The sequence below is a fragment of the Dipodomys spectabilis genome, unplaced genomic scaffold, assembly GCF_019054845.1.
Source record: "Dipodomys spectabilis isolate Male_0828 unplaced genomic scaffold, ASM1905484v1 ptg000034l, whole genome shotgun sequence".
In the NCBI taxonomy this organism is placed as follows: domain Eukaryota; kingdom Metazoa; phylum Chordata; class Mammalia; order Rodentia; family Heteromyidae; genus Dipodomys; species Dipodomys spectabilis.
This window is the reverse complement of record NW_024870711.1, coordinates 10,184,884-10,190,331: the sequence shown is the minus strand read 5'-3', so window position 1 is coordinate 10,190,331 and position 5,448 is coordinate 10,184,884.

Below are 5,448 nucleotides of genomic sequence, written 5' to 3'. Positions count from 1 at the left end.
TGTCAGTACTTGTAAGTCTACAAGTGTTCGTTTGTTTGAATAAATGTTATTTTTTGGTGCATATCTTTTAACAACTATAATTTTCTCTTCATGGATCATTTTCTTTATGAATAACCTTTCTTGTCTCTTCTGAATGGTTTCAGTTTGAAGTCTGCTCCTTCCTGCTTTCAGGGTCCAGTTGCTTAGAAGATCGTTTCCATCCTTTCAACCTAAGCCTATAATTGTGTTTGTCAGTGAGATGTGTTTCTCATAGGAAACAAGTGGTTGGATCTTATTTTTAATCCAAGATGCCATTTTACATCCTTTAGAGAGTTAAACAATCATTACCATTCAATCATTCAACATACCATTCAAGGTATGTCCTATTTTCTGTCATTTTGTTGTTTTTATGCCTGCCTCATGTTTAGGATTATAGGTATGTACCACCATGCCCAAAAATCTAAAGTCATAACTCCTCTGAACAACAAAAGTACTTTTTTTTAAAACAAATAACAGAGAGGGAAAACATGTATTGGGGGTGAGCAAAGCATGGAGGGTCACAGGAATGAAGAGAGGAAGGGTGAGCAAATGCAATCATTATATTCATTGTACATTATGTAAAAATTGAACTATGTAATTTGAGGGTAAGGCAGGAGAGAGAAATGGGGGAGAACAAAAGAAAGGGTGACATTGACCAAGAACATTGTACTTAAAACCTGATTTATGGAATTATAAACATTTCGTACCACTGCTTAATAATAATAATCAAAAATGGGGAAAATGTTACAGAAAAATGTATTTTCAAATTATATAATTATTAGATAATGATAATGATCAATTAGATCATTAAAATTAAATTCTATAATTATCAACTTATAATCTAATTATTTTGATATGAATTATATGTTTAACATAATTCTATATGTTTGATCAATATAATTATCTAATAAGATTATATAACAATATAATTAGTATGATAATGTAATATATAATCTATAATAGTTATATAATTATCAAATTAATAGTGCTTATCAATTATTATTATTAATGATCAAATAATTTATGTGTGTGCATGCTGTTCCTGTGGCTTGAACTCAGGCCTGGCATTCTCAACTTTCATTTATGGCTGGTACTCTACCATTTGAAGCACACCTTTGCTGCTGGCTTTTTGCTGGAGTAGTTAATTAGGAAAAAAGTCTGCCCTTGCTAGCCTTGAACTGTGGTTCTCAGATCGCAACCTTCACTGCCTCCTGACTAAAGATTGCTTTGTTTCTTTTCCTTACTTTTCTTTTCTTCTTTTCTTTTTTCAGTACTGAGGCTTTGAACCCAGGGCCTCACACTTGTTAGGCTGTCACTCTACTACTGAGGCACGCCTCCTTCTCCTCACTTATTATGAGCATTTGTCTACATTAATTCTAATAATATTTTTCCTTGACTGTTGCAGAGTTCTCCTGTCTTTGTTTTTCTTTGTCTATCCTCTATGTTTTACTCCTGTGAAATGTTGTTTTAGATGTACTTCATATGAAAAAGCATACCTTTTGCTAGATGTAGTGACATTGGCCTTTATCCTGGGACATAAGAGGAAAGAAAAAACAATGCAAGGAAGGAACTTTTTAACTGCAATTTGAGATCTTTTATATCTTTTTTTCTCTTTTTTTTTTTTTTCTTTTCTTGTTGTTTGTGGGGCTTGAACTCTGGGCCTGGACACTGTCCCTCAGCTCTTCAGCTCAAGGCTAATACTCTACCACTTGAGCCACCGTGCCACTTCTGGCTTTTTCTGTTTATGTAGTGCTGAGGAATTGAACCCAGGGCCTCATGCATGCGAGGCAAGCACTGTACCACTGAACCACTTTCCCAGCCCCAATCCTTAGAAGAAGTTCAACTATTTGCTTTTAAACTTTATCTGAAATTTTAATGCTTCTTTTATGACCAGTCTTTTAATATTTTTTTCTATTTAAATATAGTTTTATTAAAAACTTAGAACTTTTGTTGGGTCTGGTCGTGGGGCCTGAACTCTGGACCTGGGCACTGCCCCTCAGCTCTTCAGCTCAAGGCTAGCACTCTACCACTTGAGCCCAGCGCCACCTCCGGCTTTTTTTTTTTTCTTTTTGCTTATGTGGTGCTGAGGAATCGAACCCAGAGCCTCATGCATACAAGGCAAGTGCTCTACTACTGAGCCACCTTCCCAGCTCAAAACTTAGAACTTTTAAGTGCAGAAATCGCTTGCACTTTAATAGATTAAAATTTCAATAATGTGTGGTATTGCTGGTCTAGTTTTTCATATCTCCATGTTTTTCTTCACCAGTTTTTACTCTTATTTCTGTACTTTGCCCCACCTCCAACATAACAGTTCCTCATCATTCTCCTATCCCATTGGCTCTCTTGTTCTAATTTGTTTTTTTGCAGCTATCCAGAAAAACACTATGTACCAATTAAGTATTTAACAAATTATCTAGCTGACTACAATCAGAACATCACCAGCAAAATTTAAACCTTCATTTCTCTGGCTTTATCTAAGTGCAGAATTGAACTCTTTCATAGCTCTCAGAATTCACTTCTTCTGATTCTCTCCCTGCCCACTCACTTGAACTCTGCTTCTTCACCCCATCTCTTCCCACACATGCCTCCTGGCCCATATTTGGATGCTGTTCTTTGAAATGAAATTCTCTTAAAACCCATCTCATCATCCGGGCCACTCCATTCCTCATAGTCTCTATTTGCCCAGCCTTATGAGTAGAAAGCATGAAACTGGAGCTAGTGGCTCAGGCCTGTAATCTTTGTAATACTTGAGGGGTTGAGAAAAGAAGTGTCTTAGTTTGAGGCCATCTTGGGCAGAAAAGCTCCTGGGACCCCTTTCCCACCACAGCTGTGCCTGTCATTCCATGCTATATGTGAGGTTAAGATGATAAGCCAATGTGGGCAGAAAAAGTCTGCAAGCCTCAGTTCTGTAGAGAGAAGTAGTCAGAGTGCAGCTCAGGTGAGACCCTATCCTAAAGATAACCACTGGCTGGGAGCCTATGTCTCAGGCCTGTAATACCAGGTATTCAGAAGGCTGGGATTTGAGGATCTCTGTCTGAAGCTAGCCTCCTCAGGAACAGCTGTGAGACTCTTATCTCCTACCCACCAAAAAGGATAGTGTGAGAGGAGTCGGTCCTGGAAGGGATGATTTCCCAGGCACAGGTTTGGATTGCATCTTAAATGTAGTTCTGGCAGGTTTTGTTCTAGGCAGTGATGTTGTCTGATGTGTTTAGAAGGGTAGTTATCTGGGGCTCGAGCTGTCATAGAGACCCGGTGAGGACACGAGCCTGGTGGGAAAGGTGACTGTAGGGAGTGCAAGCTGTGCAGCTGTGAGATGTGTGCGGGCATGCATGTGGAGATCCAGAGCTGTGCTGGTAGCCAACGTGAGAGACAAAGAAACAGTAGTCAGAGCTGACTCGAGGTCTTCTCACTGGAGGAAAATGAATGGGAATGATAGTAAATAAGAAGTTTGTAAAAAGCTGGCTGTGAAAACCGCTTACTATGAATATAGGGTACCCTTGCCCAAAGAGGATGCCTGGGGTGCCAGGAGGAAGGGGTGCTAAGAGGAGGACGGTGCCCAGGGCAGGCTCCTGGCCCCTCTGTGGGCCCATCTTCCCTGGCGCACACACTCACTGGTCCAGCTTCTGATAGCCTGTCCTAAATAAAGCTCTGATGATGTCAGACCTGAGAAAATTATACAGTTGCTTGTTCGGTCCTTTTCTGAAGGTCATAAATCATATTCCATGGTAGAGATAAAATGGATTTGCTGTGTCATGGCATAAACACAGGCGTGTGTTCTTAGTGCCTTTAGGTTTACCACATAAAGCCATGTATGCAGGTAGCATTTTAAATGAATTAGAATTATTCACACAGCTTGAAAAATGCATCTGTGTGGGAGATTTCTCTTTGCCTGGATTAGACACTAGGTCTTTTTTTTTTTTCTTGGTGGTGTTAGAGCTTGAACTCAGGACCTTGTACTTAGAAAAGAGATACTTTACCACTTGAGCCAGCTATACCCCTCTAGTAGTTAGGATGAAATATATGCAAACTTCTTTGCCACGGGAGACCAGGAGCTAGCAGAGTTCCCCTTTAGAGGTAAAAATGGCCTTGGAAAGCTAAGAGGCAAAGGAAAATGGGATGTAAGCAAGATTAGCCAAGGCAGACCCTGGATAGGAGACTGTCTTTATAGCCCTGAGACAACTTGTATGCTTTCTGACTGACTTCTTGTTTCCTGTTGTCTACCTACTGTCTACCTCCAGTTGTCTACCTCACCCCATGCACTGTTGCTGATCTGAAGGAAGAGGTCCAGGGAAGGGAAGCAGGCTGATGCTATAGGGTGGCACTGCCTTGTTTTGACAACAGAATCAAACCATAGCAGGAGCCCCCACTGGTGCCTGTCTTGTGGGATTCTGGTTGAAGTAATAAAACTGACTCAATTAGAGACAGCCTGACTTCAGGATCTATTCACCAGCACAAAGGCAGTGTGCAGAGTGAGGGTTTAGATGAGAAATACCTTCCTTTGGCATGTGACTGTCTCTGAGAGTCTACGGCAGAAGAGAAGCTCCATTAGGCAGAAGAAGAGAAGCAGCTTTTCAAGAAAGGGTGCTCAGTAGGTTGAGGAGTTCTGCAAACCCCAAGACATCCAGATCTTCCCACATGGCCCATTCCAGGTCACGGGATTTCACTCTTCCCATCTGGAGTCCCTGTGCTTGAGATTAACAGCAGGTGGCATATGGCCTAAGGTGGGTCATGAAGGCCAGGTCCAGAGCCAAGACTGCAGAGAGCTGGCAGCCATGAGCAGAATTGCCGATGACTCCTACAGAACAGTCAGAAGTTCCCTGTGTCTTTGAAGATGCTATAAGCCAAATGCCATAAGATAAGACTTTGGATTTATAATCTTCATGCATATTTGGGCTCTAGCCACCATACAAACCCCACTGAATTGCATCTTCTTAGATGAAGTTGTTGTAGGTATTGAAATTCTCCAAAGGCTGACCTTCAGTGGACTTGATGTTCTAGTTTCCTACAAAGTCTTCATGGAATCAAATCCTACCATGAGCTTAAAAGAGCTCAGTTGTTTGTTTGTTTGTTTGTTTTCAGTCATGGGGCTTGAACTTAGGGCCTGGCACTGTCTCTGAGCTCTTTTGCCAGAGGCTATTGAGCTACAGCTCCACTTCTGGTTTTCTGGTGGTTCATTTAAGATGAGTCTCATGGATCTCCCCACCCAGGCTGGCTTTGAACTGAGATCCAATCTCAGCCTCCTGAGTAGCTAAGATTATAAGCATAAGCCACCAGCACCCAGCATAGAGGTCAGGTTAGTTTGGCTGTTTGTTTTTATTTTTGCAGTTTGTAGGGCTTGAACTCAGGGCCTAGGCACTGTCACTGAGTTCTTTTGCTCAAGACTAGTGCTCTAGCACTTTGAGCCATAGCTCTACTTCCAGTTTTCTGGTA